Source organism: Poecilia reticulata, chromosome 13 (genome assembly GCF_904066995.2).
Source record: "Poecilia reticulata chromosome 13, P_reticulata-male-v2, whole genome shotgun sequence".
NCBI lineage: Eukaryota > Metazoa > Chordata > Actinopteri > Cyprinodontiformes > Poeciliidae > Poecilia > Poecilia reticulata.
The window spans coordinates 11,795,696-11,817,100 of record NC_088842.1 but is presented as its reverse complement, the minus strand read 5'-3'; the positions used below and the strand labels follow the sequence as shown (position 1 = coordinate 11,817,100).

The following is a 21,405-nucleotide window of genomic DNA, read 5'->3' as shown; positions in this document are numbered from 1 at the left end:
GTAATAATTGTTATAATTGTCAGACGGTTTATATATTACGAATGTAAACACTTAAATTAAACTTGAAAGCAGGTTTTAATCAGATCATAATTGTTCTTGTTTAGAGTCTACTTTGCTCAATCAAATACGTTTAATTTAGCCCTTCTCAATCCAGACATCAGAAGGTGCTTTACAATGAAAGCAAGGAAGAGACGTGCAAAAAAAAAAAAGCAAGTTGCCAAAACAGCGCCGTTTCAAAGGGAGAGCTCACCCATATCAATTGAGCTATAAAAAGAGGAAAAGGCGCTTTTTGTCTCTACCGTCTGTCTTCTCTTCCATGAAAGAAGTGAAACGTTTAAGGAGTCAAACTATTGTCAGCAGTTTCCACCTGCATGTGTGAGATGTGACATCCCGTGAAAGCCTGATGCAGTTTACTTTCTTCCAGGAAAAAAATACTAACTCTAGAATTGCTACCAAACACACCAAAGCAACAAAGTGAATAAAACTGTTCACAAAAAGAAAGAAAAAAACTAACAAAAAAAACCATTCCAAATAAAGCAGCATATCAATCCAATGAGTACGTCCCTTAATACCCAGATGAGTGCTTGGCTTTATCAAATTTAATTAGATTGTTAATGATTATCTTCCAAAACTGTAATAATAATAATAATAATAATAATAATAATAATTTTAAAAAAGACATGTAGTCCCAGAGCTGAGGTGGAGCCACAACAAAGCTCTACTGTAGCTTCAAAGGGAGCAAATGCATTCAAACAAATTAATAGTCCATTAAATAAAGGCAAACCTCAGCCAGCTGATAGAGCCTTAAAAGCATGTTAGCATTAGAGCAGCTTAGACACCCATTTATCTCGCAGGGAAGCGTTTTAACAGTAAGAAACTAGAGGATGACTTAGCAGCATCATGTTATAATTTCTGCTGGTGGTCTTTATTCCCACAGTGCTGTAAGGGATGGTCCGACCTAACCCGGACATGATCAATTCTTTTGCTTTCCCCCTCCCCGTTTTCTTTTTTTTCCAACATTGTCACTGAAATTCATTCTTCTCATTTAAAAGGTACTGCATCTCGCTTCTCTCAATTAATCTCACTTTCTCCCTCCATTCGCCCTTCCTGCTTTTCCTTCTCCTTGCTTCCCTGCATCCATCTTGTTCCTGGCTGCCCTCCCCTCCCCCCCTTACTTTCCCCTCAGGTCCCGGCCCTCACTATGGTATTCCCAAAGTCATCTGCAATCAGACATCTTCAATGGATTAATTACACCGTCCTCACACAGCTTGATTGAGCATGTAACACCGACGCCCCACCTCCTCGGACCCAGACACTCCCTGCTCACCTCCACTCACTTCAAGGCCCCGGCTTCTCTCCCTCTGTGCCATCTTTTCATCTTTCATCTCTGTTATTCAGATTCCATCTGTTGCTCTAAATCTTTAACACTTAATACAGGAAATAAAGGTGTAACAATTAAAAATGCAACTTTCTTAATGGATTCTTTCGTCAAAAAACTAAGACACTGCTATTTTCATTTTCATATATTTCATATGCCAGACTTTCGCTGAACAAAAATATTTAGCATTGTAAAAAAAAATTTTAAAATTGTATAGTAAAACGTCTTTTAGGACTACAGCTTCATTTAAATTTTTCCAGAGAATGTGTTGAATATACATTCTTGTGAAAAATATTTGCCTTGTTGCCTGTGTTTCAGTTTTCTGTCACATTTAAATGTTTCAAATTGTCAAGCTGATTTTGCAATCAATCATACTGTTGAAATATTACAACAGGCAACATTTAAATGATGATTTCATTTATTAAAGGAAAAGTGATAATCAAATCAAACTGGCCTGTGGAAAAAGAAGTTTTGCTAAATGTTCACTTAAACATTTTTTACAATTTCTAATGCTGTTTTCGAACAAACCACAATAACATGGATGAAACAGAACAGTGGTGAACCAAGGCAACGCTCTGACAATATTCAATGTACTGAGATTGAATATTAAAACATTTTCATTTAAAACAGATGGACGGATGGACCATCATTTCATGACCTTGAGCCCACACATCCCGATCAAAACAGTTTTCTTCTTTCTCATACAGACAAGTCTTAGATCAGGCATTTACGTTTTGCAGTCTTTATTTTGTAACATAATAAGTTGGAGGACAAATTTTGAAAAACTTTTTTTTTTTTTTTCATAAAACTTCCTTTAACTAATCAAAAAGTAGGACTTGAAAATCTATGAAAACATTGCTTCTTAGAAGGTGTATGAGGCCATCTTTCATGATGAATGAATTTGGCATCGGCTTCATGTTGCACTTTGATCCTACGGCGCACGGCAGAGGACAAGTATAGGATTTGATGTACTTTAGCCAAGTGCTAGCTTTGTTAAAGAGCTAGAGTTCTGAGAAATGTTCTCATTGCAACAGCAATCCTTGATTGTAAATGGCTCCTCTGTGAGCTTTCATGAGTACTTAGTGGAAACAGCAAGCTGAACTAAACAAAATGGATGCATGCAGTCACTTGTGAGAAATCTAGGTTTAAAGATAAACAAGTACAAACATCCAGCCCCATGCAAAACCCACAAACACTGGTCAGTAATGCCAAGTGGACTTTAATCTGCAGATTGTTCATTAGCTTCCGCAAGGAAGGAGGATCAGAGGGAAAATTAAGCAAACTTTTCCAGAGGACGAGTCTTCACTGCAGGCCGATCATTACTTATTTTCAGCCAAGAAGCGCACAGGCTGTCTCCTTTTCACTCCTCCCTCCCAACACACACAACAAGCCACATGCATCAATCAAAGATCCCAGACCATAACCCCAAATGCAGAGCGCTGCTTAGAGTCATTCTAAAAATCATGATGGATGACAACTTCCCAAAGCAATCCCTCTGCGTGCCAGCATCATTTAACTAAAGGCAGCAGCCTGCCCCAGCCAATACGGCTCCCCTGCCTCTCCGGCCTGAGAGCGTCGGACTTCTCCTGACTCTGACACATTAAAGAATGGTCCAAATGAAACATATGAAGGCTGCCGGAGAAGAATTTCCTTTACCAAACTTTCTGATCATGATTCTTCCCCTCCGCCGCTCCCATCCCTTCCTCCCAGTGCTCTACAGAGAATGAGAGAGGAGGTTAAGTTGACCTCAGGCGCCGGCGCTTTGGAGCAGCTTACCCTGGAGTGTGAGATGACAAAACATTTAGTCCGATCTCACTTTGCAGCTCACTGACAGCCCGAAACAAAAGAACAGCCTCAGAGGAATTTAAAAATCATTGAATGAATGTCAATTAATTTCACGGGACGGAGTTGAATTTATTAGAATATAAAACAATCTTTCTTGAAAGCAAAGGGGAATTGATGTCCAAGGCCTTCAAACAGAGAGAGCAGGAAGACAGAGACGACAAAATGAAAGAAAGACGGCTGATGCGGGTGTGTGTGTGTGTGTGTGCACGCGTGGGTGTGTGTGTGTGTGCGCAGGAGGATGAGTGAGTGAGTGAGTGAGTGAGTGAGCTCAGCGGTTGTGTTGCACGCTTGGCTGGCAGGGTGTGTGTAAAGTAATTAACATGATAGCCTCCCTCTCAGCCTGATAGCCTGTTCCCTGCAGCGAGGTCGTTTCAGCAGACACCTGAGCTGCGTCTCAGACACAGCCCTGCAACGCATCGCTAATGCAAACACAAACACGAGGCGTGTTCAACTCACATATGTCTGGTACCGACAAGTGCAAAGAAGGCGCAGGTATCAGTAGAAATGACACGGTACACGTATGCCTGTCAGCGACGTGTTGGGTGAAAGCTGACAAACATTTTGTGGAGGAAAAACTGACATTTATTAATTCGACCTGACAATCATATAGACACAATGTAAATGACGTGTTTAGGAATCAGAGGAAAAGAATGAAATATAATGAAGTCAGGCAGTGTACCGCTGCGCTGCTGGATTTAAAGAAATGTCCAGCGAGAGAACTTCAGATGTGCATGGTTCCTAAAATATTTTGCAAGTGATAATTTGAAAGTGGGTTGTTTGCTTGCGTTCAGCCCCCTTTACCCTGGCACCCCTAAAAAAATCTTAGGTTAGGAATAAAACCTACAGGGGCACTGTTCAATTCATGCTCTAAAACAAGAAAGAGTAGCAGAACTTTATTGAGTAATGGCAAGAAAAAAGATACTCTTGAAAAGAAAAATCATAAGCAGTCTCTTCCGTAGAGCAAATAAGGACCACAGTGCTCTGATCAAAATAGATAACAATGAAACCTTTGGCCTACATTTAAAATACAGTGGGACAAAAAAAAAATCCTTGCAAAGGTGAAACATGGTAGTGGCAGAATCATGCTGTGGGAGTATTTGTGTTTTACAAGGACAGGAAAGATGGTCTGTGTTAACGGAGAGATTGATGGATGGAGCTACATACAGAGTGATCTTGGAAGAAAACCTATTAAACGCCACAAGAAACTTGAGATGTGGGCAGAGCTTCATCTTCAAGCAAGAACACAACCCTAAACACTCGGTCAGAGCTACAATAGACTGATTTAGATCAAAGCATATTCATGTTAGAAAGACCCTGTTAATGTCATGACTTAAATCTAATTGAGAATCTGTAGCAGGATTTCAAACTTGGGGTTCTATACATTCTCCATGCAGACTTTTGGAACGTAAGCTAGTATGCAAACAATAATCTTGAAACTTAGTAGAGACATACAATAAAATACCTGCAGCAGTAATTGTATGAAGTTTGAAGTTGTACGGTGATATAATGTGGGAAAATGCAAAGAGTTTGACTGTTTCTACAAAGACAATGTACAAGGCAAAATGCAAACTTTCCGCATATTGTGGTCAGTACGCACATTTTGATCCTGCAAAGTAAAAGTAAGACAAAGCGGCAGACAAGATAACCTCCTTTGCTGAAGTAATGAGACCACTGGTGACCCACACAATGCTGACAATATCCCTCCGTTCCCTCGCCTACAATCCATTGTTTGCCTCCTCTTCATCCCTCATAACCCCTGGACCTCCACTACGTCCCTCTAATCCTAAAACTGCGGCTTGGCGCAGACCCCCAAACACCACCTTTTCAGCCCCACACAGCCCTCATTTGCTGAAGGATTAGAGAGAGGGCACCAAGGTCAAAGTTGGCCCACCACCTGGGAGTCTAGCAAAAAGAAGAAGAAAAAAAAGACTTAGAAATACACACAATCACACAGCCATTAGCATTGTGTGAAGGTAGGATGCAGCTTTGGTGTCGGAACAGAATTATGTATTCACACACTGTAGGTGCGTAGACAGGACCCGAACCCCCAGACACCTACCGGAACAGAGACACAAATTTGCATGAGCATGTGCAGAACTAAATAAATTGACCTTAACGCTCGAACTAAAAGTATACAAAAACATGAATGTGCGGCTTTAAAAACAATACCAGAGGAAAAAAAGAAAAAGGGTCAAAACCTGTTTCAGGGGAGAGGGAGGTTGCCGATAAAACAAGGCGCACACCTTCGAAAAGGAGTCAAAGTAGGAAAGAAAGTTAGCGGGAGAAGAATAGTGATTGTCAGCGAGAGAAGAAACATCACTCTGAAAACTTCTAAAGGAGACCCTGCTCTGGGTTTTAAACGCTCTCGTCCCTCCATCACTCCCTCTCTCTTCCCACTTTGCTCTCATCCCTTTCATGAATTAAAAGCACGGCCGGTCTGCTGGGGGAAGCATAGTTAATTCTGATCAGATCTCCTCCGCCCGCCCCCACGCCACCCTCTTACCATCTCCCACCATCGTCCTCCCCCCCTCCCTGGGCGACGGTTGCAGTGCAGCCTGACAGACAGAGATGGGATCTGACAGTAAACAGGCGCGCGGATGCCCGGCGCGTGATTGACACGTAGGCAGGTCGGAGGGGGCCCGCCCCCCTCCTAATCCTGCCCTGTCAGCTCTAATTGGGGAGGTGGGGCTCTATGTCACCAAGGTGACTGATTGACAGGACCCCAGCTTTGCATAGATATGAGGGAAAGGTGGAGAAGTTCACGCATGGCATAACACTGTTAACACTGCTATACTGCTAATAGAGATGTGTGTGTGTGTATGTTTCTGGAGATGTGTGGCTGCTGAGGGCTTATGCACATTCACAAACACCTAGCTGCAGGTGAACACGCTCGAGAACATGGCCGAGCACTCAAATAAACCCACAACAACAGAGAGCAAAATTGACATGCATGCGAGATGTCTTAACGCAGAGCGCATCTGCAAACACACCCAATCACTCGACGTGCTATGATGAAGAGCAGGGGTTGTAAACACTACAAGTGCAGAGATTTGGGATGCATAACAGAGCAGTGCAAAGGTCTTCGCAGGGATTAGACACCTAACACAGGTGCAGAACTCTGCACCTTTTGGATATGCATGTACAGCATATTCCGTCACGGCAAATGCAACATTCCTGTGAGTAGAATATAAGCAGATCACTCGTAGCATCATGACCACATGCCTGACATTATGGGGGCGACCCTTTTGCTGCCTAAACAGCCCTCCCCTGACCCCTGAAGGTGTGCTGTGGTATCTGGCCCAAAGGTGTCAGCAATAGATCCTAGAAGTCACAGAGTCTCAAACTCCAGTCCCTGACAGCTGGTTTCCTGCGACCGAGCTTCAAGACTCCCGAATCATATAATCACGTCATCAGAATGATGCTGTAGAACATGAGCCATTTGTTCTACAGCTAAATAAACCAGAAGACTTTGGCAACAATTTCCACTAGAAAGAATAATCGACAGAGAAATATTTGATCGTTTGTCCATGTTTTTTCAGGTCAGGAATATGCAAATAAACTGCAGTAATGTTGGAAAAAGAGTGTTTGTTTCAAAATGTCACAAATGTATATGAAGACAATAACTATCAAAAGTCCTAAATTAAAAAGGTTATTATAAAGTCCTTAATCGTTGGCTTGACCCTCGAGAATTGATGTTTGGACCCGTTTTTACATCCTAAGAGTAGATATGTGGAACGTCCATGTATCGGATGTGTTCGTCGAACACACCCTACAAATGCTCAACTGGACTGATGTCTGGGAAATTGGAGGTCAAGTCAATACTTCAAAGTCATTGTTGTGCTCCTCAAACCACTCCAGAGCTGTTTTGCCTCCTGGCAGAAAGGATTATCCTGCTGGACGAGGCCGCGCTCTGAAATGAACACGGTTTCCATGAAAGGATGTACATGTTCAACAATAGTCAAGTAGGTGATAGGTCAAGACTACATTTACATGAATAAAAAGATTATAGGTTTTTCTGCAATTCTGTGTTAAATTACTCTTTGTACAGATGAACATCTCTGAGTTCCTGCTGCCATTAAGAAACTACGCCCAGTAATTAATTGACAGGCCGCTAGACAAATCAACAATAGAAGAAAAAACACGGCTATGCGTAGTATAGAGGCCGCTAGTGCCAGAAATACTTTTTTGAAAAGCTTGAGATAGGTGGGATCATCACCTGACTGAGGCAGTTCATACCACTCTGAGGAAAATGAACAGTGACCAGTTTTATAAAATCTGCACAGAGGAAGGTCATTTTAACTGCAACAGCTGCCAGGGCAATTACCACTAAAGTAGATCCTGTCATTGACAATTTTGCAGATCTTGGAATCAGAGGATTTTACTGCTTAGAAAGGGGCAGAATGCGTACCAAATTATGCAAATTAAGAAATAGCATAAATTGCATCTATAGGTGTAGCATTGCAATTGACTTCCTATGCAATTCTGCTCGTTTCTCATCTCCCTTTAGTGCTCCATCTGGGATTCCACACACTGAGCTCAATTTGTCCGGTTGAATTTCAACCGGGCCAATCAGCAAACAGGAGGAGGACTTGTGAGCAATGACGTCAAGTTTCTGCACTATTTTAAAATTGTAGTAGCCTATGATTGTAGTCTGGAAGGGCAGCAGAGGAAGTGAACAAAGACATTTAGTCCATGTTGGCCACACTTTCAAATATTGAGCAATTAAAGTCAGAGCAGCAGAAATGCATAGGACATTTTATTGTTGGCAAAGAAATCACAGCCCTATGTTTACGGTGCACATGATTTCTGGTAAGTCTCGTCAATCTGGCGCTTTATATACATCGTAACCAAATGTTAGTAAAATCAAATGATCAATTATGTCTCAGTAATCGAGTGTCCAAACCCTCTATACAAATCAAAGTAAAGAACAAGGAGCTAATTTTTACCTGTCTACTGTTTCTGTGGAATCACGTCAAACAGAGAACAAGGGCAGGTGTTTGTCAAAAAGACATATGAAAACGTTCACAGTGCGGCTTTTGGTGCATCCGGAAAATATGCAAAACACAGAAAGAAACAGCTTAGATCATGAAGGGCTTTCAAGCCAACTTCATGAGCTGCCTGGGGAACAATGGCATTCGCCAAACAGAGGGTATAAGGTTGAAGGGGATGTGAGGGCTGCATGCCTTTATTCAAAAAGCACTTCGACCTTGTCTTCAACTTAGTTATGCTGCAGAAAATCAAGGAAATTAGATCAGTTTTCCTCTAAAAGATGAAAGATTTTGATTTTCTCCGTGACCTTACAGTGTTGTCATACACTCACTGACTCGTGCAGAGCAGAAGCAAATCGGCCTTAACAGTTTAGAAAAGAATGAACTGGACCAAAACCAAGGTTATGACCCTCAATGTAAAACACCTAGAACCATTTACTCTGGAGGGAGAGGAATAACGGGCTCCACACAGCTCAGTTGCACAGTCTGTGTCTGGGCAGCGTGGTTCACTGCCAGCACAGGCTCAACAAAGCAGAGATTGTCTCTGGCACCATGAAGAATCTCTGGGTGTTTATCGCAGCACAGCTCAGTGTACACCCAATCTTTTCTGTCAGTTTGCACAAATTTCACACAAAAGTCCCCAAAGAACCCAGCTCTTCAAGAACTGTCCAAGAGTAAACTCCAATCCTGTTGTAGAAAAAAAAAGAAAAAAAAGAGCATACATGTAGCCTGAGAAAATAATCGAGTAACAGTTTAGAGACTCTCTGCAACTTGAGGTAAACAGGCAAGCTCAGAGTAAAATGTGTTCATTGCACTTTTGGGAAGTCAGTAATGTTGTTGTTTTTATGAACTTCACCTAGATCAAGGTCAGACCTTAGGAGATGAAGATATTCCTGTTTATAGGTGCAAATAAAAGTTTAACTGCTGCTTGTCTTAGTTATACGATTAGGTCATGAAACATAGTTGAAAGCAGAAGATTTCTGTCAGGCGATTTGAAATGAATAATCTCACAGTCAAGAAAGGTAAGTGCAGCTGGATTTAGTTTCAGGATTGTATGTTTCAGAATACAATAAAATTGATTTGCTCTTCCATATCTTTTAAAGTTATTTAAATATAACAAAGTAGACAGAAAGCAATACAACTGTACTTTTACATGTTTGTAAAAGAAAAAGAAAAACCTTGCAAGACAACTTGCTTTAGATTTATGCGGGAAAGTAGTAATTACATATCATGTGTGTTATGGATATGAACATTCGTAGACGTGATATAGATATACTTCATACAGGTTTAGAAATTAATGCTAATGCTACCTGGTCTAAAACTTATAGTTAAAAATGTATAAATTCCTCAAAAGTTTGTAAATGTTGCAAATCATGTTAGAAAGCTTAAACCTAGGAATTTCCACTTCTACTCGCTGGTGATTTAACATGATCTATTTTTGTTAAGTTGAGAGCCAAAAATCGAGAGAACAGCAGTAAATATAATGAGAAGTGATTTGTATTTTACTGCACTGGTGAATAGAAATACAGCATTTTAATCTGAGGAGTTGTTAAACATGTGAACGTGCAAACAGAACTTCGCTCGCATATAGAAGCAGTTCCTCTGAGACTGAATTTATTCGTAAGGCAGAGATGATATAGCACAGAGAATAATAAAAACAGCTCTTCTATCTTTACACGAGTGGATGTCCTATCAAATTCAGCCCACAGTAAGAATATAAAATGCTCGGAAAAAATCCTAGAAAACAAACAAGAGCTCAATTTCTATTTCCACAGACTCAAGTTTGGGTGTTATAAATTACAGCGGTGTGGCTTCTTTTAGGGGCTGCAAAGTTTAAGTTCACAATATGAAATCTAAATAAACCAGAAGACTTTGGCAACAATTTCCACTAGAAAGAATAATCGACAGAGAAATATTTGATCGTTTGTCCATGTTTTTTCAGGTCAGGAATATGCAAATAAACTGCAGTAATGTTGGAAAAAGAGTGTTTGTTTCAAAATGTCACAAATGTATATGAAGACAATAACTATCAAAAGTCCTAAATTAAAAAGGTTATTATAAAGTCCTTAATCGTTGCTCTGTTTTATTTTAAGTGTTTGTTTAGCAGGTGTGTGGAGGTGTGTAAGTGAATGTATTTGGTCGTGTGTGTGTGTGTGTGTGAGTGAGCGAGTGTGTTTTGATTGACAGCTGCCACTGACCTGTGCCAGTCAGAGTGCCATGCTGCGGGGCGGTGGGGTCGATCGCAACGGAGGCGACCTATGCCCTCATCTGCATCCTGCCTTCATTAGCAGAGCCTGGCAAGGAGAATAACAACCCAATAAATTAATAAAGAGAAAGAGGGAGGGCAGAGAGAAAGAGAAGAGGGAAGGAGCAGACAAGAGAAGAGAAAGTTAAAAAAAGCAAGGAAAGGAAGGAAAAGGGCAGAAAGGATAATGTACGAGAAGAACGAGCGATGCACTGAAGGATGGAGGGCAGAGAGTGAGGAAATGGAAAAGCAGCAAAAATTCATATGTGTGTAAAAACTGAGAGAGTGTGACGAACTGATCCCAAAAAAACAAAAAAAAACTATGAATGAACCTTAAGACGAGGGTTAAAAGACCAAGGTAAATTATCATCAATGATAAAATCTAGTTGCAGATTAAAGATGCATCTGCACAATCATGTGAATACGGGGCAAAAAAAAAAAATCACAATAACTTCAAATTATTTTTTTCCAAAGAAAAAACCCCAACCAAACGGCGCCAAATAAGTCTCTGGAGCAGATTCACAAATGTGGCAGCGAGCCTTATCTAAACAATATCGCTACATTACCATCTGTCCTTGCTGCAAATGCCAACATAGACTCAGATTCTACAACTACATTCCGACGAGCCCAAATGTCCGCTTTTCCCCCCCATCTCATTTACGATCGGAACGGAGTTAAGAAGGCAGCCACATGGAAAGCTTGTTAATAAAGTATGAGGTTTAATCATCCGCTGTTTTACTGGATACACAGCCGTGCTGCTCTTGCTCACAGGCAGACAGAAATAGAGGAAAATGCCTCTTGAAAACCTCCACGCTTGCAGTAAAAGACACACAGCAGAGTCCGAGCGAAAGCTCGCCGTGTAAATAAATCATGAACAAGCATGTTGTGCAGAACGCACTGGTGTTAGGGTAGCTTTCTCGTGAGAGCTGCAGTAATGATCCTTTCTCATCTTCCAGCAGAGCCGTGTTGCATTTATTGCATTCCATCACTTCATTTTCATCTCCAGAGGAAAGCATGACCTGTCCTCATGCTTTAGATGTCTTATCATGTTTCATTTTGTAGTGCTTAACACATATTTCCAACTTATCTAGAGCAGTGGCTCTGAAACTGTGTTTTTTTTTTTTTTGCTGCTGCCTTCCATCTGTACTGAGCTGATGTAACATCGCCTGTCATTGTTATTTTCTCGTTAAAATAAAAAAAGAATCCAAAAGGTTTGTCATCGTACAACCATGTTGCAAACAGATGAATGGGGCATTCACTCAAGTACTTGGATGTTTTCTGTAATTTCGTTAAAGTATGCTGGAGAAAAGTCTAGTGATTCTGGTTTTGGGTGATACTGTCTGTTTTTTGAAAATGCTAACTTTCTGGCTATTTTTGACTGCAAAATACCCGATTCCACTTCACAGCTGTAGTTGTAAAACAAATAGACACAGATTTAACTTTCACTTTTTCACTTAGATGGTTGATTACAACAAAGTTACAAGTTGATATTTTTTAGAATCCAATGTCGACTTTTTAAAAGTCTAAGAAATCCCAGCTGATTGATCGAAAGTACGTAAAGATACTTTTTTGCCATTTCAGGGCCAACCCTAGACATCGTGGTGACCAGCGCGAGATTTTATGTTAGGCCTTCGCATCCCAAATGGCAAATATTGAGACACAATATAAATAGCATACGCACTGAAAGAATTTAAATTCTAAAAGCAATTGTAAACAAACAAACTAACTATGTTCTGACCTGATCTGTTAGAGGATATGGATAGTCAGCCGGATCAACTGGTGCAGCCTTTATTTGTGGTGCGTGAGTCAGCTCCTGCGAGGTGGAGACAACAGCAAGAGGACTTTGAGGAGCTGCAGAAGGCCCAGGGGTGGGATTTAAATATCTCAATATTGAATCTGAGGAAAAAACAGGAGCATGATTCCAGAAATATGAGTAAGAAAACATAAGAGATGTGTTATGTTCACTATACCATACATGTAAATTGCACATAAAATTTTATGAGGTGCAAAATAAATTTGATTAAAATGATCACAGTGAGGTGCAATTAACTCAATGGAGCAATAAACTTCAATGGTATATGGAAACACAATGAGCTGTTTACAAAAGCTGCACTTTAACTGTTACTTGAGTTTGTTTTCAGTTACTTATTTTACTCATTTACATTTGAAATCATATCTGATCATGAGTAAAAATAAAAAAAATAAGGCATATTATCTGTTTCACACTGTACAGTCACAACAAAGAGACAGTTTCAACAAATTTGTTTTAAAAAATGTTATAACATGTACTTACTGCAGCTTTAAAACTAAGCAAAATATCTCTCAAATATCTATCATGTGCTAACATGTTTTTGTATTTAACTTTCATTTATAAATGTGATCCTTTAATTCAAAACAGTTTGAGCTTAATATGTCATCTTTTCCTTTGTGAAATCCATAATAATCTTCTACTTAAAACTTTAATGAGGTACTTAATTTACTTTCGCTTGAGTAACCGTGACTTATATTTAAGATGTTATCAAAATAGCGGTCCATTATGTGTGTACTCTTTCTACCTTTGTTGTACACACACATTTATAAGCGTTTAACACCAAAACATAGGCTAACAACATAAACGTATGACAAGTTGTTGTAGTTGTAACATCCAATGAACAACAAAGAAATAAGCAACTAAATCGATTAGCACCGTGCTTGGCTAGCTAGCCTAGCTGCTAGCCGCAGTAAGTTAACACTACACTCTGCTAACTAGGACATTATAAGGTCATTTCATCACATTAGTTTTACTGAACCTCAGCCTTTGTCACACTTTCCTTTTTACAATTTTTTTCTTATTTTGCTTCCTTGGCACATTTGTACGTTTTGAAATGGTGCTTTCACGATACAAAACTCACCTCACCTACTCCCCCACATTCGCTAAAACGGCGCTGTCTTCTTCTTCTATGGTATTTTATTGGCGGATGGCACACCAACTTCAGGTGCGTAACGTCACTGTCGAGCGACACCTGAGCAGTGAGGGCAGGTCAGGGGGCGCGTTGGATGCAGGAACAAACCAACTAGTAAGGATGAGGGGCCGAGCTAAATATCACTATTTTTAGATGTAGTATTTAATATAATTTGCTATGCAGAGATACCATGCTATCTTTCATAGAAGGAAATTATATAAAATATAAGTCTTAAAAAGAAAAATAAAAGTAACTTTTTTCTTGCCCCTTTTTACTGCGTGCACCGCTGGCGACCTTAGCTTGCCTACAATACACCATTTCCATGTGTTTTGCTAAAAGGATGCTCTTACGACTTTCCAGGCACATAGTGCCATTTTGTAGCACAATCTAATAACTATGTTAACTCCAGTTGTTATAAAAATCAAACATTGAATAAATTTGACTTTGCAAATTTGACACCTTAAAATTGGCCTCTGTCTCTTTAGGAAGCTCCTGCTCAGCACTTTATCACTACAATGCCTTCCCATTATGCCATTTACAACTTTTCTTAGGAGTTTTAGACAGAGAAATAGCTTGTTTGATAAGTTCAGCAGTCATAGTTCAACCAGGTGTTTTCTAGTAAAACACAAGTCTACAGGAGGAATGGCAGCAAAAGTATTGTTAGTAGCTCCAGCTAACAAGGAGACATTGTTAAAATGCTGGTAGATGTAGCTTTAATAGTGGAGAAAAAACAAAAAGAGTATCAAAGGTAAATGCAGCAACAACTTGTTGATTCTGTCTGGAAAAGAGAGGTAGGATTTGCCAAAAACTGCTATTTTTTGACAAGGCATTTTTGCACACAGAAAGATTGGGATACTTCCCAACCCACATTTACCGTTGAGGAAGACAATGTCAATGAATTAGTAAGGTATTAGTTTTAAAAGTTCTACTAAGGTCCATTGATTTGACACCATTTTCTTTTTGCATGTTTTCTGTTACATATTTAAACAGGTTACAAAATACCCTATGAAAACATTTACGTGTTTCCGTAGGGTAATTGCTTAAAAAGGGGGTCTCTTTTTTAACTGCTTCGTGCAAGTTTTTAAAATAAAAAAATGAAGAAACTACACCGCAGTGTTTCTAAATGTTCGTTCGCCGAAGCACCAACCGCGTCAGTAGGTGAACATTACTCTGGCAGAAATTAATCTATTTATTCTGAATTCTCCCGTTAGTCGGAAAAGAGAATGAATTGGGAAAAGCAGGAACACGACAGGTCTCGGGAGATTTCTGCCGGCTGCCTTCAGCACCTAATAACAAACACCGCATTAGCCAGACCCATCTGTTGAGGGGGATGCAGGTAATGTTCCTGCGCCTGTGTTTCGCTGTAACTGAAAGCCAGGCGCTGGCTGCTCAGGGTCGAGCAGCGTGAGGCATCGGGGGAGCTGGGCCTGCTGTGCCGGGGAGAAAAATCTCAGGACGATCGATGAAGAGGATTAGGACCGGCTTTGGGGGCTCAGAGGCCTGGATCTGAGCAGTATTCTCAGCGGGGCCTCTGGGAGAGTTGGAGAGGAACGCTGGAGGGAAGGGAAGAGGGGAAAAGAGAGCTAACCTGAAGCTGTCAAGAGGCTGAGAGAGGGGCCGGCCAGGCTGGGAATAGAGGAGCAGCCAGGGTCCCAGTTCACATTATGAATGGCACTGAGTCTGTGCCACCCACTCAGCTAAAGCGGTCGAAGGGGACAGGATGGGATTTTGTAACAAGACGGAAAATAAAAGCAGATCAACCAACAAGCTGAAGTTGACTGTTTACGTCTCCCTGTACTCAATCTTTTAATTTTCTTCAGGGCAAATTGGTGGTTGTCCTCTAACTTGATGAGCGCCACGCGCAACAAAAGGCTGCCTCCGTCTGCGCGTCTGCCTCTGATGCTCATGATTGGGCAGCCCATTCGCCGGCTCTCCGCTTTCCCCCCCGGGTGCGGGCGATTGGATCCACGATTCATTTTGCAAAGAGGGGGGGGGGGAGAAAAAGTAGAGAGCCCATATGAGAGAAGAAACAGCCAAAACCACTGGGAAATTATACGGCGGAGCAGCGTGGTGGATCTAGAATTAAACGGCATAATTAATCAAGCAAAGAAGAAAAAGAAAAAAGAAAAAAAAAACAAGCACGTTGCTCATACGTTTATTATTTGCATTTTTTTCCACTTCAGGAGATGTAATCAGCATGTACACACTGAGAGACTTGCGATACTTGTCACATAGACCTGAAGGCCGGGCGTCCATTTAGATTGCTGACCCAACATTTGTAAAGTGATGTCATTTCTCCTGTGCGTGTAGTGTTTTTTTTTCTTTTCTAACTTCACAATGCCTTCAGCCTCTGAAGTAATCTTTGCGACAAACAGAAAACAAGTCCAGAGAATCACATTGTTGCATGCCCCTCTTTTAAATCGAGGCGTCTGTAAAAATTGGGTTCACAACTCGGAGTCTCTGCGGAGTTGTTCTGCATTATACAGCGGGCGCATTAGACTCAAAGAATGGAAAAACTGGCTTCCTCTTAGACAGGTGCTGTATAAATATCCTAAAAGCACAGATTACAAAGCAGGGAGAGCTGTCTTAAGCAAAGTTGAAGGATTACATTTTCACCTCGGAAAGGAATTTCACAACAACAGCAAAGTAATCATTGCAAACATGTAGGGAGTTTAAACAAACGTCAAAGACGGAACACACTTTCAGCTGAAACTAGATGTTTTTTTTATAATAATAATAATAATAATAATAATAATAATAATAATAATAATAATAATAATAATAATAATAATAATGTAAAAAAAAAAAAAAAGATACACATTGCCATGTCAGGATTACCAAAATTGTTTCTACCTGTAAAATGCTGGATTAATTATTTTCATTACTTTCTTTACATACTGGAAGTTACACACAAACACAAATACACTTTGCAAGCGTACTTTGTCTTTCCAAACTGAGATTGAAAATGAACCAAGCTGCCAAACTTGAAATGTTCTTGTTAAATCGGTGAGTGACAGTAACAACAACAACAACAAAAAAAGACATCTGCTCTTATCTCAAAACTTCACAACATATGAGTTAGGCTACACTTATGGATATATTTTAAGGCAACACCTCAACACACAGTGCTCTGCCTCAGGGATGAATGTGTGTTGGTGTGAAATGTAAATATCAACCACCCCTGCAGAACAAAAACAAAAGACTTTGTGAAGATGCTGATTGAATATGCTGTAAGAATACAACAGGTCCAAAACCACAGTAAGCTGCGAGGTCACTCAGTTAGGAAGAAGCCACGAGGACCAGAGGATTAAATCTTGCACATGCCTTTTACTGCATATTTTAAGAGTGTGTAAACAAAAACTGTGAAATGATAAAAAAAAAATCAGAGTCAAAAACCAAAGCATTCTTCATCAACTCGACACAAGACATCATTAATGTTACACTTGCATACAAAAACGTCTATGTTGTTTGTCGACTTGGAAAAACTTCACACGAATTTGGGCAACTTTCTACGTTTCTGAAGTAAAAAAAAAAACCCCAAAAAACTAGCGTCTTCTGTGTGAAGCTCCTTGAGCTTGTTCTTCCTTAGTATCCATATTGCAAATTTTGCAGAGACATTTAAGAGTGACTTACTAATGCAGTACAGTGGACCACAAATAAAAAATACAATTGCAAAGCTTTATACCAAATCCACCAAACAAATTATGTAAAAGAACAAAAAGAGGATTAAGTCTGGAAAATTCAATATTTATATTTTACGGTGTTTTCTCCTGGGAACAATAAGACCAGGTAAAACTAATTTCATAAATCAAGTGATCCAATACCTGTTTGTGACTGCGGCTGCATGTACTGTATTTCGCCCTCCTGTTTCTCAATGGGAGGTTAGTACAGGGACCGCCGAGAGTCTCTTGGGTTGCAACTAGTGTCAAAAAACTCAGTTCACCTCCACACCCTTAAATCTACCAGGGAGCATAAATTCAGAACCTTGGCACTGTTATTCTCTCTGAGAAACAGACTCCTACCAAAGATAGGATTGTTTAATCAGAATATAATCAATCCAGCTTGTGACGCCAGATCTGTTTTGTTTTGTCAAATAATAGTGCTCAGACACCAACAGATATTTATTTGGAAAAAAAATAATTGTATGTGCAGTTTTAGAGACATCAGTTTAGCTTTGCTGTTCAAAGTGTTGATGTAAATAAACCCATGAAGAATACTCAAACATGTTGGGTTGTTACCAAGATCTTTTAAATCTTGATCTCTCACTTCTTCATTTTTCTGATTCCACATTGTTTGTGCAATTTTCTGAACACTTGAAATTGTAATTTTAGTTAGTTTTTTTATTCTTCTAAAATCCAGTTTTTCGGCTGGATGTGGATCTACGTAGATTTCCCTTTAGCATCTCATTTAGGAGAACCTTTAATGACAACTTGAATAATCTCCAAAATATAATCCGTGTCATGCTAGCCTTTCTTTCTGTCTTATTTCTGTAATATTTAAGTTGAAATATCCATATAACGGACACCCATTTATAAAAAAGTATCTGCAATTCTCTTATTAATGTTTTATTAAATAATTACAAGGTGAACTACTTATTTGCCTATAAATGAGTCGGTTGAACCTAAGAAAATTAAGCAAATCCTGTCTAGTCACATTAAATAGATAACATACAGTTCAGTCTAAAATAATTCAAACTCCCGTGTCTGCTTTGAAGTAATACGTTTCTTTTACTATCATGCTTCTTCTTTTTCTAAACAATCTGAACATTTCGGAGTAACCTGTCTAGAATCCCAACTTGAGTTTTGTAAAAAAAAAAAAAAAAAAAAAAAATCTGAGAAAGGAGCAAAAAAATTAGGGCGATGGCAAGGAGGGCTTCCCACTTCAAAAAGTCAAAAATGACCAGAGGAAACACGCAAAAGGCTGGTCAGCAGTTGCAAGAGGAGTTTGATTGCTGTAAAGTCGATAAAGATTTTTCCATTGATTATTGAGAAGGGTCTGAATAATTTTCAACATGCAATTTGTTATTAATATGTAAATTACACCAGGAAAATTATTCAATATTGATACTCCTTTTATTATGCTTTGAAGGATGCCTGTCAATTTCTTACCAGACGTACCCTTTTTGGTTGCTGTATGAATTATTTAGGCTTAATTGTACATATCTTTGGAGGTCACATGTTGGTGGCACATTTTGCTTGGGTATGTGCAATATTAAAGTTTGAACAATTTCTTAACCTAGTGCTGCGGATGCAGGGGGCTGGGAGGAAATTGAAAATACTGGGTTTTTTTTATTATATATGAAATTATAATTTGAAAACAGCATTTTGTATTTACACAAGTTACGTTTCTCCAAAGTAAAACTAGTCTGGAGATCTGCCACAGTTAGGTGTGACAAAAAAGTAAAACAAAAAGAGAAGAAGAAACTGAACACTTACAAACCTAGAAACCAGACATCAGCCAATCCAAGAGAGCAAAAAGAGCATTTTGTACTTAATAACTTTGCACCAAAACAAATAAATCCTATATTACCTAGAAAGTGTTCACGGGTCTATGCGAGGTAAAAAATACAACCACCATCAAGCCTTTAAAAAGATATTCCGCATGTGGTGTTTACCTACATCACCTGCAATCAACCAAGTCCTTTGGAGGGAAGATTTGAAAATTAAAAAGGACCATTTAGTTCAATTTATGTATCTAGTCTCTGGTAGGAGTCAGTCAGAAACGTGTCTTAAACTGGTAATGTCTCACCACTTACATTAATGTTAGTTCGTTAGTTGTGTGCCCAATAAAAAACTAATTCCTCGAATCACATCACAAGTGTTTGTTGAAGAGTTTTCACGGGGAGCGTAGCTGTCTTTGGTTTTGGCAGGTTTAGTATTTAGCTCTGCCACTACGTGTTGGTGTGTCCTTGGGCAAGACACTTCAACTCAAAGTGTGTATCGGTGTATTTATATGCGAGTGTCGTGAATGCGGTTCGGTTAATGAAGTAGTCGGTATGGCAATACAATCGTCAATGAACCAGATTGATAACACCTGGTGTAAACGCCTTGAGAAGTCAGACTAGATAAGCTATATACAAATTCAGTCCATTTACCATTTAGTTGGTGATCTGTAAAATCTTTAATTGTAAAAAATAAAAAGGGGACATGGATTGCTTCGCCCGGGGCATCATTCATGATAGAACCACAACTATTGGAGGACTTTATTTCTAGCAACGCCTCTAGAAGAATCTTGAGACACTTCATGAAGGTTTTCCCCACATTTTGTTGCACACAAATCTAAACCCAGTTCTGTTATTCTAATCCCTATCTCTGTGAGCCATTATTCCAAACTGCATCCCACAAATAGCTTGAAACGTGTCACTTTCCAGCAGGTCAATAAAGGCTCCGCGCTGAAGCGCCTTCATCAATCGAGGTATCAATATGAAAATACCACTGTGACCCAGACATGAATCAATCAGGGCTCCTCTGGGAGGAGACGGAGAAGGGGAGGGGAGGCCAGGAGCGCCTAAAATCATCAATGAGCCGGATCAGGCCGGAGTCAGGCTCGGACAGTCTGTATTGATAAGAGCATTTCCACCTGTAGCGGCCGGAGCGGAGCGGAGAGACAGGTCGCATCTGAATTCAATACCCGCCGCCGCAGCTGCGAGCTTGGAGCGCAGAAAGGAGACACGGTTGAGCGGAGATACGTGCCTCGACTCATCATCAGACTAGTCTCTCTCTCTCTCTCTCTCTCTCTTTTTTCCCCCCACTCCTTATATATATGTTCCCTTCCTTCTTCCCCTTCCTCCTCCTCTTTGTTGTTTCGCAGAACTTTAAGACCTAAACATTACACTTTTAATACTGAGCAGACACGTCTCGCAATTAAGTTCTTTTGTCTTTATTCCGCAGCTTTCCGTACTTCCTCGCCCACATTATCTCTGGAGTTTAGTCAAGCCCCCTTTCCTCCTCTAACTTCAAACTGAGAGGGGAAGCGGAGATCAGGATCGGGAGGGAAAGTCTTCAGAAGCTGCTTTCTCGTATTCCCCTCACTGAGAGCGCCGGATTAAGGTGTCATCCCGGCCTGACATCCAAGACTTGACCTGATCAATTAGGTCCATGCTCTGAGAATATCCAGCACGGCTGCAGGGGGATCAGCGCGAGACAAAGCCGCCCCCTAGCGGCGAGTCGGTGTATACGCAAAAAAAAAGAAGAAAAAAAAAAAAGCAAAGAGTCGAGAGGTTTTTACTTGAAATAAAAACTGCTAAACGGGTGTGGCTCAGTTTAGTTTGAACTTTTCTTGTTTGCATTTCATCACGTTACAACTGCAAACTTCATCCTCTTTTGTTGGGATTGTAGGTGAGAGATCAACACAATGTAGCACGCCAAAAATTTTGTTAAAATTTTTACTTTAACAAATAAAAATCTGAAACTACGATGCCATACTTTGTAGAGCCACCAACCAAATTACAGTTGGTGGTCTTTAAGAATATTTCTCTAATTTTGCACATGTAGGGACTGACATTTTTTCTCTTCATTATCCTTTTCAATCGCTATGCTCAGTGCATAGCGATTTTCAAGTGTTGTCTCTTGTTTTGGGCTTTGATTTTCAAAAAAAAAAAAAAAGAAGAATATTATTCTATGTAAATCAGGGGTTTGAAGTCCGGGTATCAAGGACACTGGAACTTTTAGGTGCTTAGCTGCTCCAACAGATCTGTATCAAATAGCTAAATTAGCCAACTGTTTTCAGATTTCAGTATCTAAAATATATATATATATAGGAAAGTATGTTTACCTACAAATTATGATGTAGGAAAACATATATTTTAATCCTCATCACTTATGCCCCACTCAGTCTTATAAAATGCCAATACAATTAAAATTTGTGGTTGCACTGTGACATAATATGACCAGACTGGCCTGCTAAACACTGTTGAAATTCCCCGTATTTGATTTGCGATCAACCCCCAGGCTGTGCTCTCTCCACTACGTCGCTCTAAAGGTTAGAGTTCAAGGGTCGCGTTCCTGT

The 21,405-nt window shown here is 39.9% G+C and overlaps 1 protein-coding gene across 1 annotated transcript in view; it reads right to left on the bottom strand.

Annotated features, from left to right (window-relative positions):
• The window catches only part of npas1 (neuronal PAS domain protein 1), a 93,418-nt gene extending 80,785 nt beyond the window's left edge, over positions 1 to 12,633 (bottom strand). The window contains exons 1-2 of the mRNA XM_008425730.3: positions 12,195 to 12,633; positions 10,410 to 10,505 (exon numbers count right to left, since the gene is read on the bottom strand). The gene's annotated coding sequence lies outside the window, so the exon portion shown is untranslated. The remainder of the gene's footprint in view (positions 1 to 10,409; positions 10,506 to 12,194) is intronic.
• Between the last annotated feature and the right edge of the window lie 8,772 nt (positions 12,634 to 21,405).